Below are 15113 nucleotides of genomic sequence, written 5' to 3' on the forward strand. Positions count from 1 at the left end.
ACAAACAGTCAGCCAGTTCTCCTCCGGTCATTTCGTTGCTACGGTTTTTAGTTTTAAAATGTTTACATTTCAACATCTGCGTTAGGGCTAGGCATGTTCCGGGTGCCTCTAATGATATTGCCTATGCTCTTTCTCGTCAACAGTTCTGCCGTTTTCGAACACTGGCTCCGATGGCTTCTTTGGAGGGCCTCCCCTGTCCGGCCCACTTATGGAACCTCGTTTCCGGCGTTTGACAGAGCTCCTTCGGTCGTCGCTTTCTTCGCGGACATGGGCGGCGTACTGCCGAGTTTGGCATGAGTGGGTCCAGGCGTCGGGCGGTGAGTTCAACATTTATTCCCCGGATGATCGTCATTTAACCTTATTTGCCTATTTAGTCTTTCTGTCGGAAAAAGGCATCTCCGGGTCGACAGTTTCATCCGCGTTGTCGGCCCTGTCATTTTGGTTTCAGCTCCTGGGGTGGGAGGATGTAACTAAAGCCTTCCCTGTCCGGCGGGTTGTCCGGGGTTGGAAGCGGGTTACGCACCTCCCGGACACCAGGCGCCCTATTTCTATTCAGGTTCTTTTGGGCATCTTGTCTCTTCTTCCGAATGTGTGCTCATCGGAATATGAGACCCTCCTTTTTCGGGTAGCCTTTTCTTGGGCTTTCTTTAGTGCCTTTCGCATCGGTGAATTGATGTCCAAATCAAAATTGGCCCCGGGGGGAATCCTATGGGAGGACGTGTCGTACCGCAGTGTCACGATTTTCTTGCGTTCATCCAAGACTGATTGTTTTGGCAGGGGTCGCCGGGTAGTCTTGCATTATTGCGGCGGCCCCTTTTGTCCGGTGTCCCTGGCCCTCTCTTTCGTGCCTTCGCGCCCCCTGTCCCCTACATTTTTGGTGACCTTGCCAGCAAAACACGGCGGTAAGAGGTACGCCCTTCATGCTAATTGGGAGATAGATGGCAGTCCGGCACTTATGGTAAGGACAGGCCCCTCAGTTATCTCCCTTTTCACCAGTCGGAATTGAGTGCTCACAGTGCTACTGTGACTGGCACTGTGAAATGTTAAATGTTATGTTTAAGTTGTTAAAGAGTTGAATTTAATAAAAGCTGTGGCCTTGCCCTTTCCAACATGAATGGTGGTAAGTGGTCTTTATTGATGGGAAGAAGGGGTAAGGTCTAAGTTGGATGGATCATGGTATGGACCTGGGTTTATTGCACCTCAGCAGTCAAGGCATGTGGGTTTGAGCTTTGGGGTGCACACACTAATCCAATAGGCTGCACACACCTATGGACCCATCTATGCCCAGTCCAGAATCCCTGGACCTGAGTTGCAGCTATGTTTACCTCTGTGGACCTTTTGAAGGTCTTTATTGTAGGATTTATAATTATTTATACATGATGGAGAAATCAGAAGGATCCATTTTTTGCAGTCTTGCCCTCTACGAAGAAATAAAGTTGCATAGCGATACAAAACCATGTAAAACATACAAGTTTGCCCTAGGTGAACTTACATATTTGTGCTGTATAGAGTAGAGGGGGCAATGCTACTACTGGCTGTCTGGGGGAAAACAATAGCAACTGACCAGGAAATGTCAGCAAGCGTTGTTGGGAGGCCTACAATCATACTAATGTTCCCAACATTAAAACCCCTTTCACACTGGCGCGGCAGGTCTGTTCGTTTAAGTGGCGCTTTACTGTTGTTTTAGCTGCACTTTTCAGGTGCTAGCGTGGGCGCATTTAACCTAGCTAGCGGCCGAAGAAAGGGTTAAAAGCGCCTGTGTTGCAGCACTTCTGAAGCGTTTTTTCAGGCGTCCTGCCAATTCATTTCAATGGGCAGGGGCGCTGTAGGAGCGCTGTATGCAGCGCTCCCACAACGCTCCAAAGATGCTGCTTGCAGGACTTTTTTTCCCGTCCTGCAAGCGCACAGGGGGCTCCCACGGCCACTGACAGTTCGGTCAGGGAGTGGAAGCCCCCTGGAGCCTGGTTAACTCCGGTCAGCTTGGTGTGAAAGCACTTTGGCTTTCACACTGGGGAGGCATGAGAGGCGCTTTTCATTTTTAGCACTAAAACGCCTGAAAAGCGCCTCAGTGTGAAAAGGGTCTAAGGGTCAGATCGAGTGAGCAGTTGAAAATGTCTGCTTAAATGGAACCCTGTTATACAAGCTTACCTTGCTGACCTCTGCTTCTGAAAATGCTAGTCGCCTGGCTCTCATACCATTGCTTTGACTTTAAAAAATTGTGTGTCACTGAACAGAAATAAGTATACAGATAAGGAAAGCTGACTTTTATTTGCTGCATGCTTTTTCCAGGTCTGCAACTTATAAGTACTAAAGATAAAGTCGGACACATGCAGGCTCCCATCAGGTTAGAAAGCATTGTCAGAACAGCAATACTATAGTACTCTTGTGGTGGGTGGACTTTAAAGAAGAGCTCCAGAAATGTATTCACTTTAAAAAATCTGCTAGCTTATAAAGGGTTAAGGTCAAGAAGGTGTAAGCAACCACAATGGCCTCACTCTTTTATTTACAAGTTACATGTTTACAGAGCGTTGTGCTTAAAATATAGTGACAGTTGTAAGGGTTGGTTCACCAGATCCGGTCGTGTTTTTATTCTGCATCAAAAATGCATGGGCAGCGTCTAACCACTTGCTGACTGGGCACTTTCACCCCCTTCCTGTCTAAGCCAATTTTCTGCTTTGCATGATAATTGCATGGTCACGCGACACTGTACCCAAACGGAATTTTTAGCATTTTTTGCACACAAATAGAGTTTTCTTTTGGTGGTATTTAATCACTGTCACAATACAGTGAAAACCGCGCCGGTCCTGAGGAGCTGCGGGCAGGAGTTTTTAGGCGAAGCCACGGCTTCGGCCTAGTCCTTGGCCTCGCCTAAAAACTCCTGCCCGCAGCTCCTCAGGACCGGCGCGGTGTTCAGCAAAAAAAAAAAAACTCGATTCGAATCGTGAATCAAGTTTTTTTATTTGGAGAAAATCGCTTAGCTCTAGTCCACAGGTACTCAAAAGGTACCTCTGATTACTAAAGTGGCGCTACTGTCATTACTTATTATGACCAGCTTTCATATGGTAATGGCACATGAGAAAATTGAAGAGCGATAGATGGTGATGAAAGTCCAGCAAGACACAGATGGTGGTCCTAATGTGGTTTAAAGATGTGCACCTCACACCAGACTCTGCAAGCTGTGCGTCACACTCCCCTTAGGGGTTCTCACTCACCAGAAAGATGAACACATCAAGCTTTGATATGTTAAACACGGCTGTCTTCCACGTCATGGAGGGTGTCAGAACTTGTACTGGATTTCCCACAGGTACTCGGACAGAAAAAAGGGGGCTCAAATAGCGTAATTCCGTTTTTCTCTCCTGTTTATTTTAAACTCAATATGACATATTCCATATAATCCATCAATCAATTGGTACTTAAAATTAAAATTGTCAGCACTCAAAAAGGCGTCCTGCATAGCGCAGGACCCATGAGACAAACAAAACTAAGGAAGACAGCGTCCACCGCTTACTTCCGGTTTGTCTTTTCCTGGCCGTGAAACGCAAACGTCAATTCCCGGTCGCCGTATGGTCAGACTCTGACGCGTTTCGTCATCACGAGGGCATGGCCTTAAGGCGCGGCGTCCCGGTTTTTATACCAACACACTGCAGTGTAAATGTTAACCCTCCAAGTGCTAAAACAGCTCATATCAACAGGTGCACATCGGCAGCCACCATTGCTTAACTTGGGGATCAGTATACACTCGGCTTAAAATGTATACCTGACTTATATATCCAGATATAACATACACAGTGCATCCTTTTATAGCAAATTACTAGAATGAACATCTGATTAGATTGCTAGTGCATTATAGGGCCATTATCTCATTGCTGTCATCCCTATATTAAAAAACATATGGTAATTCATATACACAGAAATACGTACAACACTAGACTACACAGTAATTTAAAACAAATCTGTATATCTCAAATCTCATATTTTTCATATTTTCACAAATCTCATATAACACTAACATTATAAAAAGACATAAAATATAGCTTTATATACATGTAAGGACATATAAAAATATATATATCTATAAAACACTCCATGTACATCTTATAAAAATACTTATAAACTTCTATACACAGGAAAAAATACCAGACAAGTCTAGAGCAGAGACCAAAGACTATACATGCTTGCATATTAAAATTCTGGTAGAGAATATACTGAATGTAAACTAAAAAGTCCAAAGTTTAGTGCAGAATAGCTTCAATAGTCGCTGGTGAAGTAGTTTATATCCAACTCCACATTTAACCCTTTAGGGGTGAGAGTGTCGATTAAAAAAATCCAGTAAGTTTCACGTTTGGAGAGTTCCCTGACCATATTGGAACCTCTCCATACTGGTTTCACATGATCTACTCCCCGAAATTTCAGGCCTGAGGGGTCTTGATTATGATGAAGTTTGAAATGCAGCGACACATTATGGTCCTTAAACCCAAGTTTTATGTTCTGTATGTGTTCTGCAATACGAACCCTCAGAGGTCTTTTAGTGCGGCCCACATACATTAGCCCGCAAGGGCACTGCAAGACATACACTACATGTGTTATATTGCATGTAATGAATTCTAATTCTACTACTTCAATTTTTTTTAGTCACTGTGGTCATAAAAGAATGCTGCTTTGACTTCTACTAACCATCAAAAAAAGCAAATGAAATAAAAAAAAAAGAATGTTCTTAAAATGAAAATGTTCCCCCAAACTTCTTCCAGTGTATGGTCGACGTTAGTCTTCTACCATGTGTACTGTAAACATGTGCCATGTTCTTTTACAAAATGCTGTTTGTCCTGTTTGGAATCTCAGAGCTGCCGATCTGCATTTCACCGTCTATCTATATGAACGTGCTCCAGTGACAGTTGCATGTCATTGCTGAGGGTGAACTTCATAAAAGTGACAATCGTGGAACATGCCTGAGCAATAAACATCATACTTACCAACTGTCACGAATTTCCCAGGACATTCCCGGGATTTAGACCCTTTTCCCGGATTTAGCCATTCCTGGGAAATGTCCCGGGAAATTCTTATTTTAACCTCCCACCCTGCTGCCGTCTGTCTACGACCTGATGTGGGAAGGGGCGGGGGTGGGCGGCGCCGCAGCTCAATTGCTATTGCAGTGACCCGGCTATTTTGTCCCATCCTATTTAGTAATGGCGGCGGAGAGAGTCTCCACTGTTGGGAATGCCTGATGTAAGGAAAGGGGGGGCTCCATTGGGGGATGCCTGGTGTAAGGACAGGACTCTGCTGGCAATGCCTGATGTAAGGGGGGACTCCGCTGTAATGCCTGATTTAAGGGGGGACTCTGCTGGCAATGTCTGATGTAAGGGGGGACTCCGCTGGCAATGTCTGATGTAAGGGGGGACTCCGCTGGCAATGCCTGATGTAAGGGGGGACTCCGCTGGCAATGCCTGATGTAAGGGGGGACTCCGCTGGCAATGCCTGATGTAAGGAAGGACTCTGCTGGCAACGCCTGATGTAAGGGAGGACTCTGCTGGCAATGCCTGATGTAAGGGGGGACTCTGCTGGCAATGTCTGATGTAAGGGGGACTCAGCTGGCAATACCTGATGTAAGGGGGGACTCAGCTGGCAATGCCTGATGTAATGGGGGACTCAGCTGGCAATGCCTGATGTAAGGGAGGACTCTGCTGGCAATGCCTGATGTAAGGGAGGACTCTGCTGGCAACGCCTGATGTAAGGAAGGACTCTGCTGGCAATGCCTGATGTAAGGGAGGACTCTGCTGGCAATGCCTGATGTAAGGAGGGATTTAGCTGGCAATGCCTGATGTAAGGAAGGAGTCAGCTGGAAATGCCTGATGTAAGGTGGGGGACACCTGATGGCATCTGGTGGCAGGCGACGTGGCAGGTGACACGCTCAGGGTTTCCACTGATTCTGCATTATGGTGAGTTAAATAATTTCATTCTATATTACAATGTAATAATAGAAATAATGCACTTCAATCATCCTGACACCATAACAACCTTGGTGCCGGGATGATTGAAGCGCCAACACCAGGTGTTTGGAGTATCTTTATCTGCTGATTTGTTAAACTTTCTAGAATACACATATTTCTACAGTTGTGTAGGATCTGGGCCTGTTGTCACTCCATCTTTCTTTTTCTTTCTCTCCCTCTTTCTTTCTCCCTCCATCCCTCATTCATCTCATACCACACCCCTTCCGAGCCACACCCATTTAAGACACGCCCACTACTTCGCTCAAACCACACCCGATTTCTGCCGCCGCGCACCACATTTTTCTGTTACGTATGACCCACCTACAAAAGAATGCCACGGCCCCTAGTTATAGCAAGGCTCCGCCTACATGCAAAAAAGTTTCCCGAATTTTTTTTTTGCAATGTTGGCAACTATGTAAACATTAGCACGGCCACATATAGTTTCCACTGCAGGTGCACAGAATGAGAAACCAAGGAAGAGCAAACTGGAAAAGTGTTGTCACCCTATAACAGGAAGTTGGCAGATGAGCCACGTTTTTTACCACTCATCAACCACTCCCTCTGTTGCTGCTGAGGCAGCGGCTGGGGCTGTACACATACTGCGTCCGCAGCTCTTTTGCTTCATGACCGCAGAAGGAATTATACAAGTTAAAATCACTTACTTTTGCTAGAAAATTACTTAGAACCCCCAAACATTATATATATATTTTTTTAGCAGAGACCTTAGAAAATAAAACAGTGGTTGCTGCAATGTATTATGTCCCACTGTATTTGCGCAGCAATCTTTCAAATGTAATATTTTTGGAAAAAATATACTTTAATGAATTAAAAAAAAAAGAAACGAAACAGTAAAGCCCAATTTTTTGGTATAATGTGAAAGATGATGTTACGCCGCGAGAATTGTGACCTTTATTCTAAGAAAATAAATTGTGATTCTCATTTTGGCCAGACATACATGGGCAGGGCAAAGGGGGTGGTGTTAGGGGTGGAGCCAAGGGGGGTGGCAAAATGAGGTTTCGTCTAGGGTGTCAAAAATCCTTGTACCAGCCCTGACTGGCAGCACAGGGCATCATGGTTGCTACGTCCAGATGAAGGGTGGGCATAATATCTGGAGTTATGCTGTGTACACACGACCAGACTTTCGACGGACTGAATCACAACGGACTTTCGACGGACTTTTCAACGGACTTCCGTCGAATCGGACTTGTCTACACACAATCACACCAAAGTCCGACGGATTCGACCGTGATGACGTACGAATGGACTAGAATAAGGAAGTTGATAGCCAGTAGCCAATAGCTGCCCTAGCGTCGGTTTTCGTCCATCGGACTAGCATACAGACAAACGGACTTTTCGACTGGACTCGAGTCCGTCGGAAAGATTTGAAACATGTTCTAAATCTAAAGTCTGTCAGATTTTCGACAGTAAAAGTCCACTGCAGGTCCGATGAAGCCTACACACGATCGGATTGTCTGCCGGATTTGTTCCGTTGGACAAGTGTGGTCGAAAAGTCCGGCCGTGTGTACAGGGCATTAGATCACCTTTTCATTTTTTGTGAAAAGGTGAACTTACCCTTAAGAGCTCATTCACACGGGAACAAAAAAAAAACAAAACAATGCGTTCACATGCATACAGCAGACAGTTTTGTCTGCGTCTAAATGCTTTTTTTTTGCGTTTAGCTGCGCACAAAAAAAAGTTGGATGTAGCTGCTGATTTTACGCACCTTACGATATGAAGATTTCTTGTGGGTAGGCGCATAAAAGCACAGAAACATGCATATTATTGGCACGTTTTCTATGCAGGATCTTTCATCTCTGCCAGCAAGATCATTTCTTTCATGCAGAAAATAGGTGTATGTCCATGTGAATGAGCCCCCAATCCCATCTATAGAAGACAATGGATTCAAATGTAACATCATTCTTGCGCTGTTGTTTCGGAGCGATCTGCATTACTTTTACTTATTTACAAGTTGTGAAAGCGATCCTTAGTCTGCCTTGTACGTACCCGTCCTTCTAGGATACATTATATACAAGAACACCCAGGACTGCTCCTCCCAGCAGTTACCATGGAGACAAGATGTAAACATCCAGCAGAAGTCTTGCAGAATCCCCAGCCATTCATACATATAATCCCAATACACACAGTGCTGCAGTCACCCCTATCTGTATACAGTGCTCACACAGACATTTCCCATATATATACTTACTGACAGCTCCTAGCTCCTCTCTTCTCTTCTCTCCTCTCCTCTCCTCTCCTCTCCTCTCCTCTCCCCCTCCAGGTAATAAGAGCACAGGCAGCTCTCCCCAGGACATGTGCACCAGCCCTCCCCAGCTGCATCATGGGATATGTAGTCTGTGACCTACACCTGCACCTTCTCCTCCCCCCCCCCCAATCACAAAGCTGAGCAGTCTGTCATTGTTCCCTACTAAATAAAAGAGCAGGACTGCCATACGTCTATCTTCATGAAAACACACAGGCTAAATAGTTTTCAAAAATAGAATGTTAAAAAAAAATATTTATTTTTTCATGTTTGTTCTTGTGATGCAGGATAAAAGAGAAATTCTACACGCTTTTTTTTTTTTGGATGACGTGAGTTATGCCTCGTACACGTGTTCCGAATATCGTACAACCGATCGTACGACTGTTCTCGCTTAAATTCAATAGCTAAATAAAGTCATGAAAATTCTCGTACAACAGACAAAAAAACAACTATACTGACTAAACGAAAATCGTACGATCTAAAATTGTACGAGGAAAATTTTCGTATATGTCCATGATCAGCTGTCGAAAGTAGTGTACACACGATCCGAATATCGTACGATCCTTCCTCGTTTTCGTACGATATTTGGATCGTATGTATGGGCCATTAGATCATTGGACAGGTTAAATAACTACTTCAGCCCCAGAAGGATTTGCCCCCTTAATGACCAGGTCATTTTTTGTGATATGGCACTGCGTCGTTTTAACTGACAATTGCGCGGTCGTGCGACGCTGTACCCAAACGAAATAGATGTCCATTTTTTCCCACAAATAGAACTTTGTATGAACAGACGATCTGTCTCTTCTCCCCTCAGAGAACCGGGATCTCTGTGTCACAAGCTATCGCGGGAGCCCAGCGGTCATCGTGACCGCCGGGCACTCGCATTGGGTCCGGGGGCGAGCAGCGGGCGCGGGCCCCTAGTGGGCGCCTGAAGAAGCAGCGTAAGATAACAGCGATTCACTTGCCCGTGCCATTCTGCCGCAGTACAACTGTGGCGGCTGGTTAGGAACAGGTTAAACCCTCTCCTATACCCAGTGAAGTGAACAGCCTCAGATGATACACAGAAATTAAACAAATCCCCCTACATAAGTTTTACATGTATATCTGCTGTCTTTCCCTTTCCACACTCTTTAATGCATATCACGTTACAAATCTTTCTTCCTGTCTCAGCAGTGGGAGGGGAGTCTGGACATACACTGTGTGAGAGCTGATTGGAAGAAAGGCACACACCCCCACTCCATATAGGCAGAGGAACAACGAAACTTGCAGGGCTGCAGTCCGAATAGACTAGCTCTCTGCCAACCTGCCTTTAAGTTCCCTCCCTGACAAAAAATTCCAGCTGCTTTTATCTCCTATGTCGGAGAGCTTGTCAAAAGTTATGCTGATAACAGAGGAACGGAGCAGTAAAAAGACATGGCACTCAGAGCTTTGGAGAGAGATAAGTAAACACTACAGATATATGTGCCCAGGCCAGATTTCATGAATGGCGTTTACAACCACTTTAAGGCAGTGTAGGGGGGTGCACATATGCTGCGGATGCAATGCTTTGCATCATGGCATGGCAAAAATGATCCCCACTGCCTTGTTCAGAGAGCCATTCCAGGAACAGGAAATTATACTACCTTATTCTCACTCTAACTGCAGAAAATGTGTAACGTGTAAACTGTGAGAAATCAGGCAGGTGTAGATGTCATGTTTCAGCCTGTCTAAACTAGACTAGACTTTGGTGCAGCAAGAGAGATAGTTATCTAAGATGCTATTATTTACAATACTTTGGAGGATAGCTGCAATATGCCACTAGAACTTACTCTACACTTATCATACTTAAAGGCTCACAATAGTGAAAAATATCATATTCTGGTAACTGTATGGTGTATATCAGGGATATGCAATTGGCGGACCTCCAGCTGTTGCAAAAGTCCCATCATTCCTCTGCCTCTGGGTGTCATGCTTGTGGCTGTCAGAGTCCTGCTATGTCTCAGGGGACTTGTAGTTCTGCAACAGCTGGAGGTCCGCCAATTGCATATCCCTGGTATAAATGCTTGTAATGATGGTGTTCAGTATATTAAAGGGGTTGTAAGGCCTTTTTTTCTTTTAAATTAAAATATTAAACATATTATACTTACCTGCTCTATGAAATGGTTTTGCACAGAGCAGACGTGATTCTTCTTTTCTACAGCCCCCCACCATTTTCTAGGCTCCTCCTCTTCTCTGTATGCCACCATAGAAAGCGCATTCCTATGGTGGCCCATGTGCAGGCTTGCTCCCGAGCCAGGCTGTGTGTGTCTATTGACATACACAGTTTGTTTTAGCCCCACCCCTACTCCATTGCCACAGGATTTGATTGACAGCAGCAGGAGCCATAGGCTATTCCTGCTGCCTCCTGTCCTGTGAATGCAGGGAGAGATGAGCGCCGCTACAGACGGGCACAGAGCTTAATCAAGTGAGGACTCAGGTAAATATTTGGAAGGGGGATTGCATACAAACAGGCCCGGACTGGCCATAGGGCAGACCGGGCATTTGCCTGGTGGGCAAGGGGGCTCTGTGCGGACTCTGATGTAAGGAGGCTCAGTGCGGATTCTGATATAAGGGGGCTCTATGTGGACTCTGATGTAAGGGGGCTCAGTGCGGACTCTGATGTAAGGGGGCTCAGTGCGGACTCTGATGTAAGGGGGCTCAGTGCGGACTCTGATGTAAGGGGGCTCAGTGCGGACTCTGATGTAAGGGGGCTCAGTGCAGACTCTGATGTAAGGGGGCTCAGTGTAGACTCTGATGTAAGGGGGCTCAGTGCAGACTCTGATGTAAGGGGGCTCAGTGCAGACTCTGATGTAAGGGGGCTCAGTGCGGACTCTGATGTAAGGGGGCTCAGTGCGGACTCTGATGTAAGGGGGCTCAGTGCGGATTCTGATGTAAGGGGGTTCTGTGTGGACTCTGATGTAAGGGGAATCTGTGCGGACTCTGATGTAAGGGGGGTCTGTGCGGACTCTGATGTAAGGGGGGTCAGTGCGGACTCTGATGTAAGGGGGCTCAGTGTGGATTCTGATGTAAGGGGGCTCAGTGCGGACTCTGATGTAAGGGGGCTCTGTGCGGACTCTGATGTAAGGGGGGTCTGTGCGGACTCTGATGTAAGGGGGCTCAGTGCGGACTCTGATGTAAGGGGGGTCTGTGCGGACTCTGATGTAAGGGGGGTCTGTGCGGACTCTGATGTAAGGGGGCTCAGTGTGGACTCTGATGTAAGGGGGGTCTGTGCGGACTCTGATGTAAGGGGGGTCTGTGCGGACTCTGAAGTAAGGAAGCAGGGGGCGGGAGGAGCTGGAGATCTACACAGTGAGTAGAGAGTAAAAAGGGGGGGGGGGGCATGATTGCAGGGACACTGTAATATAAAGGGTACTGCAATGTAGACATTACAGTGCAGTCCCCTTTATATTTATATCAGTGTACCTGCACATTACAGCGTGGAGGACCGACATCACCCCCCCACCCCCCACCCCCCGGTCCATGGAAAAATTGGCTGCTCAGTCTAAAATGCCTGGGCCTATTTTTTGTCCCAGTCTGGGCCTGCATACAATACTGGAACAGATTTTACCTGCGGGGAATGCAATAAAGCAGAGCTCCACCCAAAAGGAGAAGCCCCGCTTGTTCGCACCCCCCCCCTCCACTGCCACATTTGGCACTTTTTTTGGGGGGGAGGGGGTACCTGGTTTTGACAAGTATTAACTCCCACTTCTAAATAAGATTGGCGATCTATGACATATCCGGCTCCTCCTCCTTCCCTCCGCTGCCTTCTAGGACCTGTGTGTCCCCCAGAAGACGGTTCGACCATTCAGAAAGTGCAGCGCGACTCGCACATGCACAGTGAGATACTGACTGTGAAGCCTGAAGCCTTCACTGCCGGTTTCCTTACTTGCATGGACGAATCAGATTGGGGGGCCGACATCCAGGGATCCCTGGACAGGTGAGTGTCCTTATAATAAAAATCAGCAGCTACAGTGTTTGTAGTTGCTGACTTAAATTTTTTTTTGCAGACAGAGCTTTGCTGTAAGATGAAAAACTAGCCTTTTTACTGGTGATTTGAATCATGATTGGGCAGCACAGTGGTGTAGTGGGTAGCACTCTCGCCTAGCTGTAAAAAGGGTCACTGGTTCGAATCCCAACCACGACACTACCTGCCCCCGAGTTTGCATGTTCTCCCTGTGCCTGTGTGGGTTTCCTCCGGGTACTCCGGTTTCCTCCCACACCCTAAAGACATGCTGGTAGGTTAATTGGCTTCTGTCTAATTGTCCCTAGTATACGAATGTGAGTTAGGGACCTTAGATTGTAAGCTCCTTGAGGGTAGGGACCAATGTGAATGTACAATGTATATGTAAAGTGCTGTTAATATTGACTGTGCTATATAAGTACCTTAAATAATAAATGATTCAAATCATGATTTAAATCAAATCCACCCTGCCTATAGGTAAGCCTTATTATAGGCTTACCTATAGATAAATATCTGCAGAGGAAGTTTACTTCACTTTCACCTTTTCATGCAGGCCAAGCTGTCCAGGAAAGTGACACTTAAAAGAATGGTCTGCTTTTGTTCATATGGTTAAAAATTTTCAAAAGAAAAAAAAAACTGTTGCTCTAACTGCTTAAAATGTGTTATATGGAGACTAGAATTAAAGTGGAACTAAACCCATCAATTTAACATTTTGACCAAAGCAGTTACTGTACATTCAAAGCATGTCAATGATAACTGTCACACTTGTTTGTGCTGTCAAGCAAACTGTCAAGCTATCAAATGCATAGCTCCCAGCTGTCCCTGGTTTCGAGGGATTGTCCCTGATTTGGAGCAATGTCCCTCTGTCCCTCTTTCCCCTCATTTCCGGGGCGGATCTTGGGGGGGGGGGGCAAAGGGGCAATTGCCACCCCCGAGAAATTTGTTGCGGGCCTGGCAGATAAGAGAGCGGGCTCCGCAGGCCAACCGGGCGGCGTGGTTTGCGAGCGGTCGGTGCCGTTTGGGGGCAGGTGGGCCAGGCTGTAGCGTCAATGTGTGGGCGACTCGGCGTGAGCGCACAGCTGGCCAATCAGCTAGCCGAAGGACGGGGAGCAGAGAGATGAGATCATCTCTCACCGCCCTGCATCCCTGCAGTAACTAAGTTCTGCCCTCACTGTGCAGGCAGCATGGGCAGTAGATAGATTACATTATCTCTCTGCTGCCTGAGTCTGGGACACAGCAAGAAACAGACAAAACACCACCATAGCAGGCAGGTGACTATCCGCAAATTGTGGCAGGTGACGTGGCAAGTGACAATCCGCAAGGTGTGGCAGGTGACGTGGCAAGTGACAATTCACAATGTGTGGCAGGTGACGTGGCAAGTGACAATCCGCAAGGTGTGGCAAGTGACAATCCGCAAGGTGTGGCAGGTGACGTGGCAAGTGACAATTCACAATGTGTGGCAGGTGACGTGGCAAGTGACAATCCGCAAGGTGTGGCAAGTGACAATCTGCAAGGTGTGGCAAGTGACAATTCGCAATGTGTGGCAGGTGACGTGGCAAGTGACAATCCGCAAGGTGTGGCAAGTGACAATCTGCAAGGTGTGGCAAGTGACAATTCGCAATGTGTGGCAGGTGACGTGGCAAGTGACAATCTGCATCTGGTGGCAGGCAAGTGACAATTAGCAACGCGTGGCAGGCCATGGTGGAAAGTGGCACACTCCCACTGATTCTGCATTATGGTGAGTTGAACCATTTCATTTTATATAACAATGTAATCATAGAAATAATGCGCTTCAATCATCCTGACACCATAACAACCATGGTGCAGCGATGAATGAAGCGCCAACATCAGCCATTTGCCCGATAAATTGCCCACAAAAAAAATGTATTTCTGACAGTGCCCCTCCCGAGACTAGACTCTGGATCCGCCCCTGCCTCATTTCACCCCCATTTTGGTCTGATCCATAAAGTTGTATATAAAATGAACTTTTTTATCTTTCAAAAAGCATTTTCCAGTGCTAAACCTTTCATCCAGTTTCTAAATTGTTGCATTTGTACATTTTAAAAGCCAATATAAAGGAATAGTAGTGGTAAAAAAAAGTCCTTGTGGATTTAATTAATCTTTTTTTTTGGTTAATTCTCCTTTAAGGGGGTGTGGCAGGGGGTGTGTCCTATGCCTACATACATTTGTTAGTAGGTTTCCCTCATTCCCATCTGAAAATGTTGGGAGGTATGCAAGTGGTTGGTGTCATAACTGATCACATGTATAGCACCATGGCAAATGAAGATCAAACAGAGGCTAAGATAGCAACACAGAACTCCTGTGCACCCCCCGTGCAGGCAAACATGGCCCTCACATGGGTGTACACAGTAGTACACCCGTGTGAACAAGGGCTAAAAATCTATGCTTTGCAATGTGATGGAGGTGACAGAAAGCATGGGGGACTTGCTGGAAAAAGCGCATAAAGGTGAACTAACCCTTTAACATTGTAGATTAAAGCAACCCTGTCACCAATTCAAAAAATGCAGATAAATGTACAAAAAACAAGTAAGGTATGTTTAATGCTGATTTGTATTCTCTTGCGATGTATTGAACTTGCTAGAAAATCTGATTGCTTTCGGAGAGTCAGTTCCCTAGCACAGCCCACTCCCTCCTGCCATGTCATAGCCCTCTTTTTTGGGGATTGTCCAAGACCCCTTTCACACTGGGGCCGTGGCCACGTTAGCACTAAATCACCGCTCATTTTAGCGAAGCTTTAGCGCTGTTTAAGCGGTGCTTTTGGGCCGCTAGCGGGGCATTTTTAACCCCAAAGAAGGGATTAAAAACTTCCGCGTTGTGGCGCTTCTGAAGCGCTTTTTTTAGGCGCTTTCGAAGTGCTGCCCATTCATTC

At 46.3% G+C, this 15113-nt stretch overlaps 1 protein-coding gene across 3 annotated transcripts in view; it reads right to left on the bottom strand.

The window, feature by feature from the left end:
- NEK5 (NIMA related kinase 5) overlaps positions 1-15113 on the bottom strand; it is a 91797-nt gene that overhangs the window by 69172 nt on the left and 7512 nt on the right. The window contains exon 1 of one of the 3 annotated variants that reach the window (XM_073613251.1): positions 8191-8308. The exons of the other annotated variants lie outside the window; for them this stretch is intronic. The gene's annotated coding sequence lies outside the window, so the exon portion shown is untranslated. Of the gene's footprint in view, positions 1-8190; positions 8309-15113 lie in introns of those variants that run through there. 3 annotated transcript variants of the gene reach the window in all.

The sequence above is a fragment of the Aquarana catesbeiana genome, linkage group LG02 (assembly GCF_042186555.1).
Source record: "Aquarana catesbeiana isolate 2022-GZ linkage group LG02, ASM4218655v1, whole genome shotgun sequence".
Lineage (NCBI taxonomy): Eukaryota > Metazoa > Chordata > Amphibia > Anura > Ranidae > Aquarana > Aquarana catesbeiana.